This window comes from Coturnix japonica, chromosome 15, assembly GCF_001577835.2.
Source record: "Coturnix japonica isolate 7356 chromosome 15, Coturnix japonica 2.1, whole genome shotgun sequence".
Lineage (NCBI taxonomy): Eukaryota > Metazoa > Chordata > Aves > Galliformes > Phasianidae > Coturnix > Coturnix japonica.
The window spans coordinates 4,573,473-4,594,069 of record NC_029530.1 but is presented as its reverse complement, the minus strand read 5'-3'; the positions used below and the strand labels follow the sequence as shown (position 1 = coordinate 4,594,069).

The 20,597-nt window shown below is 39.4% G+C and overlaps 1 long non-coding RNA gene across 1 annotated transcript; it reads right to left on the bottom strand.

Annotated features, from left to right (window-relative positions):
• Nucleotides 1–399: 399 nt before the first annotated feature.
• On the bottom strand, nt 400–20,398 carry LOC107321140. The gene is made up of 2 exons (XR_004309028.1): nt 19,101–20,398; nt 400–18,319 (listed from the first exon to the last, which is right to left on the bottom strand). It is a non-coding gene; the product is annotated as an uncharacterized LOC107321140 (long non-coding RNA).
• Between the last annotated feature and the right edge of the window lie 199 nt (nt 20,399–20,597).

Sequence of the window (20,597 nt, the reverse complement as noted above, 5' to 3'; positions counted from 1 at the left end):
TGCAGTAATTTTCATGAGAATCTCAAAAGAATTTATAAACAACCCTCAGTAAAATGGGACAGATAAACAAGTTGTTGCTATTTTTGTTACTTTCTAGATGAACAAACCATGGTGCAGAAAGAAATGGAATGCTCGGACCTAAGGAAACATCCAGGATCCCCCACCTGATACTGTCTGAGAGAGATCCTGAGTTCTGCCCTGACTATTGCTGTTCAGACAGCCCAAACTTCATCCTGGACTGATGTTTACCAGCGCAGGAGTCAGCGTCCCAGCTTTGAGTATCCTCATCTGATCTCTGCCAGTCCCTAAAAAGTGATTCAGAAGTAAAAGGTCCATTTGCATCATGTAAAGGAAAGGCCAGAAGAGTCACAGATAAACAATCATGATACAGATGTGAGGTCATTTTTCTGAAGGAGCTTTTAATTAAATTTTCACATGGAGTTTGAAAACATTAGAAGCGTCACATCTCCCTTTGCTGTGCTCATGGAGCTGGTCAGACTGAATATGAGACTTCTTGATACCCAAAGATCTTCTTACAGTCACAGAGAGAAATATCAGGAGAAGCAGTCCAAGAGAGAAACAACAGAGATTACATCTCTTCATTATATAGCAGCAGACATAATTTTAGGGTAACTTATCTGTACGTGTCCAGCTCCCATTTTCAGCCTCTTACAAGTCTCTACTTTGGAGTGTAGCTGAAAAAGCAGAAAAAAAACCCAACAGGTAACACCTTAAACATTTAAAGGAAATGAAGAGATTTTTAATATTCAGTGTTCCAGTAAAAACGTAAAGAGACGTGACTGTGAAAGCACATGAAGAAAAGCTGTCTGGCTTTAAACATGGTAAGGAACAAAAGAGTTTGTGCACCTGGTTCATGGTCCTGGCCAGCTGTGGTCAAAGCTGCTGCTCCTGCTTGCTTGGGAAACTCCTCAGCACAGCGCTGTGTTGGAATCAGTTGGAATTAGATCTTCTCTATACACAGGCAGTGGATTTAGCACTGGAGCACTAAATTGTGCTTTTATATGTGAGACCAAATCCAGGGTCACCTCCGTTAATGAATAATCCACTCAATGGTGATAGATCCTATTTATTCTGATAAGTTTGGCTTTAAAAATTGAACTTTTGTTGCTACAAGTGTAAACTATGGGGGAACATGAACATGTTTTCCCCATGAAAAATATTCAGCATCAACAACACAAAGGAATTAAACGTTCATATCATTTCTTGAAGAGATCTGAAAAATCAGAGTTTTCACAAAAGAAAAAATCAAAAGCAAAATTAACCCTTTCCAAACTAAACTTATACTTTCTGGAAGGAAAAAAGAAATGCTTCAAACAAACAACACAAAAGAACCCAAATAGCTTTGATGGAAATGTTCCCCTTACTTACTGGATATTCAGCTTATTACTGTGTAATTCCATTGGAATGGGATGTACTCTTCACAGCAGGCTCAGTGCTGCATTATATTCTCCAAGGAAAGGTGTGGATACTGGAGTTTAATAATAAGGGCATATTTCTTTGATACAGCAGCTGCATCAGAGCCAAACTTTACCTGCAAATACACGGTGCTGGCACAATTTATCTTTGAAACAATCCATATGAGTACACAGGGTTTTTATGAAAGGCATTCAACAAATAGCGTGGGTTGCAATGTTATTGTTTCAGTGATGCATAAATACTGAATAACCAAACACAACACCAGCTAATTAAGTTGAGGGTGACTATCAGACAGAGATAAAGTACACAGTAAGTAACCATGGGCTAAGCCCGCCCTCTCACTGCACATACTGTGGTTGCTCCCTGAATACGCTGAGAATGAGGTTTCCAGGAAATTGGATCCTGCAATATTTGGCACCTGGAAACTAAAAGAAGGTCAACAAATATCAGAGCGGGCTTCTTCAGCTGCAGTGCATTGTAAAGACGGCGCAGAGCTTCGGACAGAACTTCAAAAACAGGATTCCTCCAATACAACAGTAGTGAGAAGTTGGTTGTTTAAGGAAAGTATTACTTGGAAAGTATTATTCCATGCATTACAATTAGCCTCTACAAGGCATACAGTAAATCAAACTTCACAAATCACTGTTGCAAAAGAAGAACTGGACGCACATGCACGCCATGCACAACAAACCCCACCATTAGACAGCGCCAGCAGCAGTATCTCCCAGCTTGTAAGTCAGAAGCAGAGGCATCAAAAGGCACGTTCCATTGACAAGATGTTATTTTCCAGCATGAAAAATAAGAGTTCTGGAGAACTAACCCATCTGAAACCCTTTTTTCAAAGGTTGTTTGCAGCCTCTCATCATGGAAACACAAGTCCACAAAGGTACCTGTATGATACGGTATGCAGGCTGATGCTGTTTGTGTATTTCTTTAAAGATTAATTATTACTGCAGTTGTTGTCAATGAATGAGAAAGGTCTCCATTAAGATGAGTGGGATCAGTTAAAGAATAGATAGTTAGATTTGATAGATTAGATGAGACAGGAATACAGCAATACACGTTGCTGAATAGTTGGGAAAGAAACAACAGGTAGCCTGAAAGAGGTGGGTCTGCCCTTCTGTGTAGCACTTTTGTCTAATTCAGTTTGTAATTATTGTGAAAACATTTCTCCCATTCTGCTAGCACTACTTGTGGGTCTGCACAGTCAGGCTGTACCAGTCTCATGGTAAAGGATGATTATTAACTCTGTTATCCAGTTTATAGCCACGAATAGCTGTAAGAGCACAGCTGCTTCATTACATATCAGTTATATGGCCAGCTTAAGGTATGACATAGTGAATGATACGCACTACAATGGCCTGTTTTTCATACAAACCTTTGCAAGATTGATGGATGCACAGTGTAAAGGAAGCTTTGTTAACAGCATTTTTCTTTAAGATATGTATAATTGTTTATTAAAAAAATGCTATAAAATCAGAACATCTGCTTATAGGGAATATTAGGCTTCTATAATGAGTAACAGGATAACAATTATAATTCATTTATGCTATAACCCCTACAGAATGAATGAATTAACCTTTTCTAAGTCAACCAAGTCACACCTAGGAGAACAGAGTCTGACCCAAATAATCCGTAATTAGATCATCAGCTGTAACACTATTGATCTCCTGAGATCTGGAGTGGCCTCAGCTGCCCTCATTCTCCAGCTGCAACTCAGAGAACAGGCTTCATTCTTGAAAGAAAAGAGACATTTTAAGAAGATCTGCTATAGTAAAATGGTGATGTTGAATATGTGTCTTCTTGGAATAGCCTTAATCTGTGAATATAGAACCAGAAATCACATTATGACCTTGTCAAGCAGAACAATTATATTATTGCTTACTTAATGGGGGTCTGTTGGCTGCCACCACAGCTTGCAGGTGCCGTTCAAATAGATTGAAGTCAGTAATATCAGTCTTGAATTGTACTTGATCAGTACTTAAAAAGTTAAGCTGCAAAAATATTATTTAGATGATTCGGTTTTTAGGAAGACTAACAACTGGATCAATACTGGAGTTATAATACGTGTCTGTATTATTCTCACATATTAAGTATTTGATGTCTGATACCTTTTAAGAAATGTATTCTAATGACACTATGTCTAATAATACGTCTAATACCTTTTGTGTGATGATCCTTGGGGTCCCTTCAACACAAGCCATTCTGAGGACATCATATTCTTAGAACAGTTCAAATCACTGTGTTTCTAGCATTTCTTCTCCAATGGTCAGTAGGTAAATGTAGCAAGTTACATATGGCTTTAATTTTTCTTAACAACATATATGAAAGCAAAAATAGATATTTCAAATCCAGTTGCTTATGATGTAATTAAATTTAAAATAAGTGCAACAATTTGATTTGGATTATCTGATTAACAACACAGCTCTAATGACCATTAAATCCCCTTGAAAGATAAAGCCTTATTGATACCAGGTACAAATACAACTCACCCCTTTCAAAACCTACCTGTGTTAAACCTGAGATGCATAGGATCCTTTGGAATGATCTGAAGGCCCTCACGCTAACATCAGGTTGTTTTTTTTCCCTCATTTCTGTGGCATATGTTGTATCCAAAATCACAGAGAAAAGAAATTTCATGCTCAGAATTGAAACCCTTTTTCACATTTAACTCAGCCAAAATTCCTGTGATGGCAGAATTAAATTCGAGTTTGTTCTCTAACGACAAGGATGCCACAATATGGAACAATTAACGTTTTTTTTTCCTCCAAACTACAAAAACTGTTACTTTCTCTGAACATTTACAATCATTTTTAAGACATCTGTAGTCATCGAAGTCCATTGCCTCTGCCCAGTTTCTTGGGCATTCTGTAAGAGTAACCTGCATATGTACTGATCTAAAAGAAATGAGTAATGCTTCTTGTAAAACACGACGAGTACTGCAGATGGAAATGACATTCCCTTATGAACACTGACATGTATGTAACATCTGCACTTACACTGAGACGCTCTTCTTCCCATGAAAGTCAGAAAAAAAGGGGACAGGAACCTTTGGACCCAAGCAGGCTGCGTTCTGACAGTTGCATTCTAGATGGCTCACAGTGGCACTGGGGAGAGGACAGTCTCAGTGAGTTGTGTGTCTTTGCCTTCACCAATAGTTTTGTTTCCTTGCAGTATAAATATCCCACAAGGATACTCACTGCATGCAACTCTTTTTTTTTCTTTCAGTTGAGTCATTTGGCTGGTTTATGTCTCCCATGTAGAGGTGAAGCTTCACAAAATGCCGACTGCCTGCGGGAAGAACTCCCTCCCAACAGATTCTCTACCTGAGCATCAGGGAAGGAAATAAATCTGGAACTGGTGACATTGCAAGGACAAGGAGAACAACCGCTCGGAGAATTATCTGATTCAGTTGGTGTTTATTTTTACTCATCTCTCACAATCTGCTCTCCAACAGAAGATGCTTATTTGCAGAAAAGAAGGCTGTCTTCTGTCTGAACTGATGCCTGGTCTGCAGAAAAGATGGCCCTTTGGATGAGAGGTATGCTTTAAGCATGTATTAGCTAACGTAGTAGGCTGCTGGGTGGGAATTGGATGTGCCATGTATGATAGCTAATTAAGGATAAACTCTACATTCCTTCCCATCATGCTTCTCATCCACCACCATAAGCTAAATCTGCCTGGCATTCAGAAGTGCACATTCCAAACTAAAGCATTCCACATGAGGAATTTTAGAATTGATTATTCATAAATAATGCGTGTGGAGAAGCCGTAAGGTGTAGCTCAGCTGATTTATTTCACACACGCTTACTGTCAAATTAGAGTCTTTTGGAGAAACTTTTGCAGTCCAAGTATATTGTCATGGAGGTCTGAATAACTGCAGATTGCAAACTAAAGTGAAACAGATTGCATCAGAATGGGGAATAGGTTAAGAAGCAGGAAAGAGCTGTTACTTTTTACTGCAGCTGAATTGCTAAGAAACAAGTGAAAGTGTAAAATCCACACTTCCATCTGCCCAAGGCTCAACCCTTATTTTCAGGTTATTTCTACTACAGTGATTTTGTCTGGCAAAACTCTTTCATGTAAGACATTAAATAACGTTGAGTCACTGATGTGCCAGCTATGGTATCCAGTAGCTACTGAATATAAACCTGAGTGTTTGCTTTCTCCAAGTCTTTGCCTCGGTGATATCTTAAAACATAATAGCCTCTGCCTGTTGGCTTGTTTTCTCATGGGGAGAGTGACAGAACATTTTGTGTTCTCTTATCTTCAATAGCAATGAAACAGGAGGAGCTCCACAATGCGAAACCAAATCTACTGCTATTAATACAACATCCCAGCCGCAGAGAAGAGATTTGTTTATTTATCAAAGCTAGAGATGCCTCTCTCTGACCTTTCCAGAGCTTGTGTGCTTTAGCTGGGAATAGATTCCTAAGAACGGGATGCTCTTTTTAAAAATATACACTAAAAACTTAGCCCCCACTCCTGAAACAGAGCCAAGGCTGTAAACCCGATTATGTGAAATACCCCATAATGTTGAGTATTTAGAATAAGTCTAACTAGGGCAACGGTCCATTGCACAGAGCTCAGACAGCCCACTCGCCCTTCCTACTGCCAATCAGTGACACATTAAGTGACTGTAACCATACATGGGCCCACTTTCTGAAGCCTAACATCTGCCTGCAGCCCAACAAACCTGTCAGTAGTGCTATTTCTTTTTTTTCTTTTACAGAATTAAGTGGTGTTTTAGGCTGTACTGAACTGTGTTTGTTTGTAGCTTTCTGGAATTCGTATTGAAGTTTTGAAGTGAAAAAGAATCATTGCATGCACAAATCAAAATGTAGCTATTTTTTAACAGTTTATTGTATTTACTGACCTGTGTGGACAACAAGAATCTCTGCAATAGTTGAATCTTGCATTAAGAATTGATTTATTTACCTGATAGATGTATAGTCTATTTCATCCTGCTCCATGGCTGTATTTTAGTCACCACAGGCTGTTAAGGAGTCATTAAAGCAGACCTGGGCTGAGGGACTAGGAACCAGGGAAAGAACTGGCCCTATGTGTGCTGTTTCCAAATCATATTATATAAAAGGAAAACAATATTTATGCCACCTCCTCCTCCTCCAACAGTTACAGCAGAAGGCAGCATACAGTCCTAGGAAGACCCAGTCTTATCTGACAGCTGTGCTCTGAGTGTGCCTGCTTGACTGGGCCTTTTCAAGACATGGCTGTAGCTTTTGTAGCTGGCTATCTGAAATCTCACAGGCCGGTCTCACAGCACTGCACTTGGTTCCCCTCTCCTGCCCTCTGACCCATAAGATGGTGGAAAATAGAGGGACTGAAAGCAGCATGAAGCATTTAATTATAACGATACCTGCTGTTTTCTAGGCATTACACACAGGGTCCTGTAATTTGACAAAGCCAATCACCTGTAGAATTAGAAATAAACTCCAGTAGTCCAAAATTACTGTCTACTCTCTGTAAGCAACCATTGGGCAATATGATCTATAAATAAAATCTCCCAAATATTGCTCTGAACCACGTAGCAGCTTGGAAGGCCAAAAAACTGTCTTTCATTACTTCTTCACACTTTTGAAGGAATTGGTTTAGCAGTGATGCATCCCCTCACGCTCTGACCAACTTCACACTTCATTTTTTAATCCAAATCTAAGTAACAGGCTTTGGGGACCTTGTCTGTATTCCTTCCTACTCAAGTCTGTTCCCATCTGCCTGATCCCCTCAGTGACTTTACAATACTTCTTTTGTGTCACCAGAACTACTGTTGCCTCCCAGTCAAACTTCCCACACTGGTCTATAAAACTGCTCTCCCTGCTTTTGCATGTTCAGTTTCTGTATCTGCAAGCTCATGAATAAGGGCTTGTTTGAGGACACAAAATTTACTATGGCCGTTTTACAAACTGGGTTCAGACCAAGCTCCGCGTCCACGGAAAATTGCCAAAAAACATCTGATCCTGGTAATTGAGGGAAGGGCATTTGAGGAACCTGTGGAAAGAGGTCCCTCACCCTGCCTGACTCACAGCTGGAGTTTCTCCCTGGCAGTTGAGACGGGTGATGTGAGAGGTTAGTCAAGAGTGGGAGCAGATTCCTGTGGGGCTTCACCAGCCAAATTCCTATCTAGCAAAAGGTTGCTACAGCAACTCTGAGCCACCCGAGATACAGAAATTATTGTAATGGCTGCTGAAATGCCTCGCTACTGCTCTGAGACAGGATAAGGAAAACCCTTCCCTTTGATATGGAATGGTTTCCCACTGCCACGCTTTTATGTCAGCTCTGTGCAAGCACCAAGTTTCCTGAACTTGCTTGGCAGCCAGGGTTACCTTTCGGTCGAAAGCAAGACGCCGTTACTCATGTGTATGTAATGCAAACATAGAAATAATAAACCTAAACACTGAACAATAACATAGTAAACAAGTCGTATCGTTAGTTAACATCCTATGGAGTGAGCTGACCAGAATATACAAACCTTCACATAGCCAAGTTGTGTATTGCCCTGACTAGAGTTTCTGGTTTTCAAAATTCACATAGATACAAAAAGAAACAAACAAAGCAAAAATGGGACAAAAGCCCTCATAGCTTCCCAGCGACTGTCCGGCCATTTCTTGGCTGCCTTCAGCCTGAGCATGTTTTCCTCTGGCACTTGGCCCGCTCACAGGTCATTCAGTCCACTGGACTATGTCATAAATACCAGACAGAGACGATGCTTTGGACAGAATGGGAAAGCTTGTGACCTAAACAGGACCTGAATTTAGAATGGGGTGGACTGAGGATAACAGAGACGTAGAACCAGCACTATCAGCATACTAAGTGAAAAAAACTTTATCAAAGTCATTCCCATTTACCTCCCTTTTGCTTCCGAGCAACTCACTTTACTCTAGAAGCCAACAATGAACACAGCAGAAACTCTGTTATCTGAAATAGTAGCTGTTTTTAGCTGAAATAACTGGCTTTTAAAATTACGGTGATAATTTCACTGAGACATCAGTTTATATCTCAGCGTTGCATTTTGGTCACCAAAAAAAAAAAAAAAGGACCAAATCGTAGTGGGTGCAGATAGACTAAAATTGATATGGTTATGTCCGGGCTGAATTTGGCCCTAGAACATCCTTTGGGATTATTCAGTTCAAAATACCACACTAATCCAATCTCCTAAGGCTGCCAAATGTCGTAATATTTGGTATCAGCTTGTGGCATTTTAGAGTTTTTGATACAAGCTTGGTCTGTTAGCTGAGAATTTCTTAGGTTTCTTACCTTTCGCCAGGTCTGTGAGCTTTTGGGCTGACCCTGAATAGCCTGAGAGTGAACCGTCCAAACACCCGGAGCGAGTCATTGTCTACTGAGGAGCTGGTTCTCAGAGCTCAAGAAAAGCATATCATTTTTAAAACAAAACATTTGTTAACTAAGGATTTCCTGGATTTTTCTGCTTTCTTTTTCTTATTTATACTATGATCTAGACACTGTGAAACCACTGTTTAACTTCTGGTATTATTTATGGAAGCCAGCCCGTTGATGTTTCCAGGTCTTAGAGAGAACTTCCAATTTGCAGTTTCAATACCAGGTATGTAATCCTGACTTTAATTAGTAACAACTACTCTGATTTATAACTGTGGTGAAAAAAATCACTTCCAAGTATATCTCTCTCTGGATGAGCCCTGGGTTTGCATGGTGTTTGCGTGCATTCAGTGCTACACATCACAGCTGCATAAACAAAGTGGTTTGTAAATATTAGCAAATTAGAAATTGGTATTTTAAATTTAGTTTGCTAGAGTAGAAGTGACCACGCATGTCGTACAAGGCAGCACAGAATCAGGTCAGTGAAGTTCATGTGACTCCTATCTAGGCAAGATATATAGGTTGCACAATAGGGGCCATTAACAAATAGAAGAGGAAGAGAGCAATAATAATAAATAACTTATTTAAAACTCTGCACAGGTGCTGCTTTACCTTACAGTCCTCCTATCTGACACTCATCACTGCACAAACTTCACCATCACACCATCAGTTACAGCTGCCCCAAAGACTTCTGTGATGACAGATAAAGGTTACAATGTGCTGATGACCCATGAGGATGTTATAGGATGGAATACTGTGACTTTCAAATGCCTTTTTGAAAACCTGGGGAAATATATCCCAGGTATATATTTCAGTTTTCATTTCAGGTATATATTTCAGTCTTTATTTAAGAGAGAAAATATTAGGACTACAAAACACTTCAAACACGTGCTGAAATTAGAAAATCTTGGGTCAGAAAATGAAGCCCAGAATCACATAATTAAAGATTATGTTGGGGCATATACATGGAAAGACAGCCTTTATTCTGGCATTTTCTACCTTTAGTGTGCTTGCAAATTACTCATATTTTGGCAAAGATGTTGGATACATAAAACGTACATATTATATGTAGAACTGCGTTTATCTCTGTTGTATGTTCTGCCTTACAAATTCACTTTCCTGGTTCCATGTCAGAACCTACAACATTAACATATTCAGATGCCAGTTGCTGGATTTAATTGTTTCTTGATAATCCAAAAGGCTGAGCCTGGACTTGCTCACCCTCTCCATACTTCAGTCTTATCTAGCACTTTTTCTAAGCCACCCAGATAAATTATCTCAGTGTCCTGAGGTAAAGTGATTCTCTTGTCCATGGGGTCTGCATTGCTCCAATTTCTTTCTTTATTTATTCTGCTTCATCTGCCAGACAGTTCTGAGCTCAAGCATTAAAAGTGATGAACAGGAAAAGCTTTCACTGATTTAATTTAAAAAAGTAAAGATGTATAATGCTGTACCAAGAATTTCCAGATAAAATAAGTAATTTTATAACATCTCTTTGGTAGGAGTGTGGCCAATAAGCCACATAAAGAAAGACCAACACATGAATCTGAAAATAATCCTCATGTAGTTAGAAAAATGGAAGAAAGAGTGGAGAAGGAGAACTGCTAATTCACCTTCATTCAGAACACATACATAAGGATGTGGCGTATTCATTTGCACTTGAACAGACTATTTAGTTCTCCAGAAGGAATCAAAAAGTTTCCCATATTTTTTTTCCTGGACTATTTTTGAAGAATCCTTTGAGTTATTAAGTTATTATAGAAGCAAAAGCACCATATTTAACTTTTATTGCATTCTAATTCTGCATTATGCTACTGATTAAAAGATTCATTGTCACTCGTGTCCTCTTTCAGTAGCTCAGATATTCTCCAGCAGCAGCAGAACGTGGCTCTTCGTTGCTCTGCTACTGTTCATGATCTCAAAGCACTGTAAGTGGAAGTAAGTTTCACAATGTATTACGCAGACAATTCAGTTTCATTTAATTCAGTGAAAACTGAGGCACAGAGATTCAGGAACTGTGAAAGCTGAGAGCAGAGCACAGAGCCTTCAGTTTTCCATACACACACCCATTCCTTCTCCTTCTTTCCAGCATACGTACTCTTTCAAAAAATACAGGCAGGCAATGTGTGCTAAGCATCCCCTGACATGGTTAGAGAACTAACGTGCACTCAGACCACAGCAAACTTATATTGAAGGTGCCAAGAACACTGAACAGGTTACTATCAGGAAATCCTGATCGCCTCCATTGAGAGGTCAATGAAAGATAATTGTGTACATTTGCTGTTTGTTACTCAAATATCACTTCCTTATGACACTATGCATTACCTAATCTGCAAAGGTCAACGAATTACTCTTTAGTTCCTTGCAAATGACAGTGCAATGAACTTTGCCATTTTTAGTATGTATTTCTGAGGAAAAAAGCTAGTGGTCCAGCTTTGAGGCTCAGAAAGTTTCTCAACCTGAAGCACATTTCATGACAATGTATTTCTAGCACTACCCATAGAGCTCTGTAACTACCAGACCTCAGCAGAGTCCTTCTTAGAACTGATTCACAATTTGCACACACTCGGCATTAAGGGGTCTAGTTGATGATTCTCAAATCCTTATGCAATATAAATACAATTAGTCAGTATATTGATCATAAAATACAAAGAGATTTAGGAGAACTGAGATTTATTACCATCTGACGTGTGCTAATAGTTAATAGTGGCTTTGGTTAATAACTCTGCATTGCCAGTTTCCTCACTTATAAAAAGAAGACCTAATGTGGAACTATTGCAGATCAACATCTTGTCAAAGCTGCATAAATGCACACTGACTGGTAGGGCTGAACACAGTGCTGATCGTGTACGTAGCTGCCGACTTCTCTTTTCACCCATATGGGGCTGAAATCAGTCAGTTTGTATGGATACTCAGCACCGTTTACAGGTCTGAACCACTGTGGATAGTTTCCATAGAACTAGAAATCTCCATGCTGGATCAGGACAGCAGGGTTTAACTTAGCAGGTAGCGGAATGCACAAGCGCAGCACAGAGACAAGACTGGGGAATTAAGCTGCTGGCAAGTAGCAGCTGAAAGCTGATTGAACACAACAGATTGAGCTTTCATACTGGACAGATAGGCAGCAGCTATTTAAATGGAGCATTAACAGTTTTGCTCTTAATTATTTCCAAACCTTCCAGCTAATGCAGACTCAGTATGACATGTATCTTGGCCTCATTTATTTGCTGTTTCTGTGTGAGTCGAGTTACAGCTGAATAGTTTGTTGAAAATTTCTGTCTGTTGAAAGCCATTTTCTTTTAAATGCTTGTCTTCTTTATTCAAGCACTTCTCATGTAAGTAACTGTATATATACCTCACAGAAATGTTTGCTTTCTCCATTACAAGTGGAATTTCTTCTGAAATGATACTGCCTTGCAAGCCAACAAATGCTCATCATTCTGACAATGGTGGCAAGTGAAAGGCCAGTAAAGTCCAGAGCTAAAGGGAAAACATTATACCTTCAGAAAAGGGAGATTCTTATATATCATTTACTTTTAGGTCTGGGGTGACCAAAGACTGTGGCATTTCAATGTACAGTACAGTTTTTCCTGAAGTTTTGAGAAGTATATCAGTGACAAGTTTTATCTCAGATATGTACATAGTTAAACTTGTGAAAGCCACAATGGCTGGTTTATACCTCAAAGAATAAACTGAAATAACCTAATAAACCTTTACTAATAAAAATGTCAAAACTATCTTAAATATCTCTGAAGTAAGAGAATGACCTTCAAAAATTATGTAGCTGCTTCCAAAAGTGAGCATTTGAGCCCTGTTTTCACACTTGTAGTTTCTATTCATCCTCCATTATATTGTATTTCAATAAAGACTGGAAACCCTCATCAATACTAATTTGATACGGATCCAGGGTGGACATACAATAGCACTTGTGACAAGTGGGACAGAATGTACCATTTGACATTTATTCAGCCTGAGAGAGGACAGACACATGAAGGTTATAGCAGTCTAATGTTTAAAAGGTTCATGTAGACAACATGATATAGTAGAATACAGTGGAACAGAATGGAATGGAACAGTTTGGTCGGGAAGGAACTTCAAAGATCATCGAGTCCAACTTCCTGACCTCTTCAGAGCTAACCATGACTCCATGTTTTCTTAGGGATGATGAGTAGCCACAGGTTTTGAGAGGGCAGGATTTCCATGAGTTCTTGTACAGCAAATATGAGTTAGCAGATCTGCTGATCCCTTCCTACAGATGTCCTAAACAGATCCTCCATAAATACAAGCCAGAAACTATTCACATTTTTACCATTCTCAGAGCAATTCTTATTTGTCCTTCTTGGTCTTTTCTGGCATGTTTCAAATGTAAAAACTCTTAGATGTGAAAGGTAATCAAATTCATGCTAGGAAGTGGTACGTGAACTCAACATATTGCCCCAAGGCTTAGGCATGAAGGAATTTCAGCTGTGCAGAGATCCAGTGCAATAGGAGAATACAGAAATATGAAGAACATGTTGACATAACTGTGAAAACAGACAGACATTATTGGATTGATAAAAGTAGTAGTGGTAGGGGGTAGAGGTGTGTGTAAAACAACGTGATTTGTAACAAGTGATTTGCACTCCTTTCACACAGATATAAAGAGCTACTGAAGCATTGTTCTAATTTTGTTTATGCTACCATAAACTCCCCAGCTGAAAGCTGCACTAACCTGTACAGGTCAGTCAATGTGGACAGCAGCAAAGCTTGCTCTGTTCTTTCAGTGACTGCTACAGAAGTTCTGCCACACCTGCATTATTCCTGGAGTGCCTTATCCTCCCCCTTCACTTTCTGCGTGGATGACTGAAGCTACGGCCTGGCCCGAATTTTGCAGCTAGTCTCAACAAGTACAGTTAACAGTCCAAAGCATTCCAGGCACAGGGGAGCAGACACGAGCAAGTCTTTTAGCAATTGATATCCAAGAATATATCAGACAATATATTTTCCAATTATGGATTCTTTATAAAAGTTATCAATTATGAACTCTAAATAGCCAGTTTGTACTGTACCTCCCATTTCAGCTGCAGATCTGATGATTCTTGAATTTGCAGTCAGAAGAAGGTAGGACAATGTCTCTAATGGTTTTTCTTTCTGTTTGCAGAGTCTGGAAAAGAAAATTTGTTTTTTCCACAGCGAAGCAAGTTTTAATCTTAGCTTCATTTTACTACTCCATTGAACAACATACCGTATGTTTCTCACATTTCCTATGCTGTAAACAAGGAAATTAGATGATTTATTTTTTAATTTCATTTAATCATCCTCCCATACCTCACGTCTATCTGTTTGCATATCACCATATTATCTATGAATGCAGCAGTTAAATGTCATTATTTTTACTGTAGAAATAGGGCACTCAGAAACAAAATGCTCATCCAAGTAGGCCAGTGACAGAGGTAGAAATATAACTGTGGGTTATATGTGTGTTAACAAAAAAATTGGACTTTTCATCTACGGTGCTCTTGGATTTAAAATATCATTTTGCCTGCTTCAAAGGTACTGTGTTATGTCTCCACATGGCTTTTTCTTAGAGCTGTGCAGCTGGAGTTCTAGTGTTCTGAAATGTCCCAACTGAATTTCAAATGAATATCAGAAATAGGCAAGGATATACATGATACATGCAGAATATGTATCTAGGGAAATCACAGAAGATCTAGTTTCCACTAGTTGGTTATACATAAATTATTGAGGCGATCTTCATAAGCCTGTTGATTAGCTGGAGGCAGATATCTATTTTAGGTGTACTTAGGGTCAGGATTAACTCACAAAACTTGGATGGCATTGTCCATAAAACAGCTAGAATCATTTCAGCAGTCTCATCCGAAAATGAGGTATTCTCCTTTATCTGATCTTTAAACATATATAATTTTAGCTTCCCTAACGAAGAGGATGACATTTTTGGAAATGAAGTGTTAAATGTCTTACAAAGCTATACTAGAGACTATTTAGGTGACTGGAGAAAGAACAGGACTGAGAGCCAGGAGACTTATTTCTATTTCTAGTTCTGCCATAGATTTTGTGACTTTGAACCTCAGCTCCTGCTTCTGTGAAACGGGGATGATAATATTTACTGTTCTCTCAGGGATATTGTGTAATGCAATTTTCATGATGGTCTTTGAAATGCCTGAGATCCTTGATTACAATGTTCAAATGAAAGCAATGAATAAGATAGTAGTAATCGGAGTATCAGCACGATTATTGATGATTAAAAAATAATGTTTGATAATGTTATTGATATTAAATTATAAGCTTGATAGCATGGTTCTAAAAAATAATAATAAGCCCAACCTGTTCATATCTGGAAGATCGTTGTAACACTTCTAGGAAACAAGGATGCTGCCAGCATAGTTGCAACATGAGTGGAAAAGAATCTGTGTGAAGCTCTCTGTCTGAGCAATTGTAGGAGGCAGAAATGAATATCTTTTCAATAATGCTTTGTGACATAGGAGCAGAAGCAGCTTTAGAGCTTAACAGTATTTTTAAAATATGACTCAGGAGAGGTTTTCTTTTTTAACTGAGCTGGGGGAAAAAAAAAGAAACACAAAAAAACCACCCAAGAGTCAAACAATCTTTTAGAAATCTGGAGCCTTTAAGTAAAACAAGTATTGTAGGTCAGGATGATCTGAATTTGCATGTAACACCATTGACAAACCACCAAAGAGATCTATGTATAATAAACAGAAAAACAGATCTGATATGTTGGAAACCTTCAGTTCTGAGAGATTAATGAATTGCCCTTTCCACAACATGCCATTTTTGTGAAATACCTATATAGATTGTATTGAATAGCAGAAATAAGAGACACGAAAGATCAACACAGCAGTAATTCCACTAAAGCAAAATGCATTCAGATTTGGTTAGTCACAGTAACAGAAAATGAAGGCAGTTCTACAGCTTCTCTTTTCTTCCCACCTCAGGACGCTGATGTAAAGACAAAGGTAGGGGAAGGTGACAGATGGAATGCAATTGCATCCATTACTCCTACCAAAGAAACAGTGCATTTTTAAAAACAAAGCCCAACACTGTTTTGGGTGATGCAGATTTAACTGGTAATCCAAACAGATGATTTGGTTTCAATCTCTGATTTTGCCTTGTGTTACAGGAGACAAAAAAGGTCAACATAAAGATATTGTGTAACTAATAAAAGAGCTTCCTTAAGAGTATCGAATGAAAACTAAAGTGTGTTACTTTGGTATTTTAACGAGTTTGGATTAAATCTTCAGCACCAAACACAGAAAGGTACTTCAGCTTGTGTCATATCAGAAAATGTCACAAGTCTAAATAAGTCATGTGCCATTTGTCTGAAACAATGGCTGAAAATCAGGTCATCTCCATGACTATGTAAAGCTTTCCAGCCTCACATTGCTACTCACCTACATGGAGAGCATAAGGATGTTACCCTTTCCATTTTGAAAAGCCATAGGAATAACTGATTCAGTAAATATATGAAATGATAGCTATGCATTGCATGGGGGAACTCCTCATGGTACAGTACTACAAAGAACAATAACAATATATATTGTTTATACCACCACCTTGACTATAGTTTATCATATGGTCAAGAAATGCAAAAAAAGGAAGTTTTAAAAACAAGTAATTCAGATCACTTTAATATTAGGCTTTTACTAGACAAAGCTGGAGTAAATAGAAAGTGAAAAGACAAAACACTGGCATCAGTGAGCAACATTCTGGTTGCTGTTGCTGCTCACAGGCTAACATAAGCATCATTATGAACATTCTGATAGGAACATATGAGAAGTGTTAACTGCGTACTTTTCAGACATCCTTCTTTCCTTCATGCTTCCTATCACAGGCAGGACCAGACAAAAAAAAAACTGTGGATGAGTGATTTCCATTCTCTTTTCCTTTCAGTGTACAAGACTGGTTCTGTCTCCATAAATACATGTTCAACAGAGTGAAAGGTAAGCTCTGAATGCTATGGTAGCGTTGCTAATGTATTCAAGAACCACAAAAAGAAAATCATCCAAAGTAACTGTCTTAATACTTTGAGGAATGGGGCTGTCTGGTGCATTTGTGTGTCCACCTTGAGGCACTGTTCTCCTAAATGCCAGAGACTGCTGACTGCAGGCTTCAAAACCAAAGCAACCTCTGCAAGTGTGGCCCGAACTCTATGGCAAAATAATGCAACTTTTATTGCCTACAGGTAAAATGCAGCATGACCACAACAGTCAGCTCATTACAGACATAAAGTATAGGTCAGTTTTGTAACACCTTCCTAACAACAAGCTCTGCCATTCCATCAGTACTGTGGCTGACCCTGCATATCCTTACAAGCTTGGTAGTATCCCTAGCCACTTCTACAGATAGTAAAACTGAGATCTAGAAGCTCACAAGGGATATTTACAAAGGAAAAAAAAATGGCAGCTAGCTGCCAAATTAATTAGAATTAGACCTTAATTAGATGGAAAATTCAGGTCAGGATGAGAACATAATTCAAATCTCGTGGGCACCAACCAGTGCTTTGTATCTAAAGTTGTTGTGCATTTTTAAGATAGCAGTGAAGCTGATTTCCCTTTAAGAGAAATGACTTGGCCATCAGATAAGGATAATATTATTTTTTCAGATATGTCGGATGGATTTTGGTTCTGATAAAAATGTTGCTCTCTCCCATACTTTTAGATCCCCTACTGACGTCAGTATTGGGATAGAGAGAAAGATTTTTCCAAACAGGGAAATGGAGATGATTGTGGCAAATATTCTAACGGAGTCTTCAGTGATAAACTAAGTAACTATCAATAGGACAAAGAAATAAGAGAAGAAATCTGCCAAGCCAAACTACCATCTCTTATTGTCACTGAGGCCAGAATCTGGCTCACCGTCTCTTCTGCTCTACCAAGGCAGCGAGCAGCTGTTCTGTGCAGGAACAGTGATCCAGTTCTAGAAATCTCCCAGCAGCAACACTATCCTTTGTATGCACGGTCCCTCAGCCTCTGTGGTAGACAAATTCTACCTGCTGCTGGTTCTGGAATGTATATTTCCTAAGAAGAAAAATTGATAAAGAATGAATTCAGATTATCTTAATTACCAACATTCAAACCCATATTTAATCACTGATTTTTCTACTGGGTTTCTGTTACTGTTTCATCCCTGTATTTTTTGCATGTTGCTGTTTAAGCTGTAAGCTTCTTAAAGAGAGAGAGGGGAAAAAATCCCTAGACATAATGCCATGAAATCAAAGAGCAAGCTGACTGGGAAAAAAAAACCAAACCCAAACAGTTACTATATTTAAACTGCATTATCCTATCACAGAGCTGCAGTTTTCAAACCTCTCCACTTTGATGCAGCATTTTTGCAGCATTTTAATACGTTTTAGTAACATGAAATGGCTGAAACATTTTAATAGCCCCAATTTAAGAGGAATGAAATAGTACCGTAGGAGGAAGAATGAATGCCCCCGTTTGAAACCAGCTGAGGTAATGAGCGCAGTGAGTTTGGTGGTCCCAACTGGAGTCTCATCAGGCACTTTGCCAGTCTGCAAAAATCATCACATAATTTGGCACAGTTAAGCAGTATAACCTTGTCTGTGCTCACTGAAGGAGATCCAGGCCTGAAATAGGAGGGGTGCTGCTGCTCATGGTCAGCACTCAGTGTATTGCCATAACCGAGCGCCATTCTGTGGGGTGCCCTTCCATGCTACATTTAACTCCAGTAAAAAATATTTGTCTTTGAAACCTGAGCTACAAACTGACACGTTTTGTGTACAGTGAGAAACAATCCATGTGACAACCAGTAGCTCTACAGCAAGTCTGCTTTGCAGCAGTGTGGATGAGTTAATGTTACTGCAGTTTGAAGGAAGGCATCCTGCAGTCCTCTCTCAGGCCAAATTCCCATTTACTTCAATTAGTAAGCATTACAGAAACAGTTTTAATGCTGCTGCCTGATGTGTTGGCTTCTCCTTCTAATATATTACAGTGAAATAAAGATAGCAGGCCAAATGCATGAATGGTATACTGCCATTATGTGAATGGAATTTCATCAAGGCTAAAGCTAGTCCATTTTGTTGTGCTTCTTTCCAAGGTAACGCTCTACAAACAAACCGCAACTTTACTTCATAGCAGCAAAATAAATCAGTTTCCTTTCTCCTTAGAGATGGAGAATGTGAAGCTGTGTGCACCTGCTGGAATACCAATATGGAAGCTTTCATGGGCTTGCACAGCTTAGGCAGAGCTGAGTTGCCTTCATTTTGATTTGGGTCAGGATAACCATCTTTTTTAAGAGACAAGACAAATTGCTTGGGAAACTTATGAACTTACATGAAATGATGCCAGCATGATCAGGTATTGATTCCAATGCATCAGTTTTGTGCAGGACAGTGACTGTAAAGGAAATTCTTCTCTGGAGGAGAAACAGCTCTGGAGCAGTCCTCAGTTCAGCCATTCTTGTCCCAAAGTTCACTGAGCACTTGTGTCTATGTTCAAAAGATATAAAAGAATGGGAAGAATTAAATCCTCCGTTCTCAATGGATGAGAGAGAAACAAGAAAAGCGGAGTTGTCAGTCTGTAGCAGGAATAGTGAATCCTAGAGAACACCAAGAGTTCACCGACATTAGGTAGAATGCAAACTCTACTTTCCTAGCTACATTTCTGCCTGTTAACCAGTTGGACTGCTTTTTTTTATACACTGCCAACCTCTAATTGCACAGGCCATGGTTCTGCTGTGCCTAAATACTTTTCTATGAGCCTTTTTGGAAACAAGCTCAAAAAAGGAAACCAATAATGACATACAGAGTACATAACAGAAGGAACCAACTATGAACCATGACCATTTTGTTGTTGGTACAGTTAGAGCATATCTACATACGTGCAGTGTGATGCAGTGGTCCAAGAAGTGATGTAACTGTATTCAAGCAACATTTGGCAACACAGATTAATCCTGCTGATAAAAAAGGATAAATGTAATATGAGCATGGAGTAACCAATTCTTGTACCTAAACTAGGGCATCAGATCTAACTCATCAATATTTGGTCAGAACTGTCCTGTGAGGTGCAGGCACGCTGGCAAGAAATCCTTATCTGGACACTGGCTAATTACACATCCTTGCTAGGAAGGATGCAGGGCAACACAGCGCCTTGGAAGCCATCACTTTATATCACTGTCCCCTCTCCTCACTCCTTGTGCCAATACAGAGGTAAGATAAAGATATTTTCCTTCCAGATCACTTTCTCACAATGTGATGCTGTGGGTGGTTTTAAGCAGCGATGGATATGCAGCTTGTATGTAGGATCTGCATTTATGTAAGCCAGCACACATGAACAGATCACCTCTTGTATTTGCACATGCATAAGAACTGGTTGAAACCAAGCGCTTTTAAGGGCATTTATATCGTGCTCTGTATGGTTTGCTATGTGTATTGCCGGTGTCACTGATGTCAGACGGTGCTGATCTAACAGCTCGTTCTGCATTCATTGAAGTTGCTGTGAATGAAGGGGCAGGAAGGCTAAATCAGTCTGTTTGCAGCATTCTGTGTCTGTTTTCGTGTCTCTGCCACTTACGGAGATACAGCGCCGAGGGAAGCTGCTATCTCACACCACGCACACTGCCGAAATCACACTGTGCAGTTTATACCTCCTCGCGTTATCTCCGTGCGAGCCGGGGCTGAGTGTGCGTGTGGCTGTGATGCTGGCAGGGGATTGGGGAAGTCGTGTCAAAGACACAGCCCTGCCAGCACAGGCCCCACACAGCCCTATAGGACCTATGGGGAACCGACCCCTTTGGGGCCGGCAGGGAGGCAGCAGCCACGCTTCCTGGCA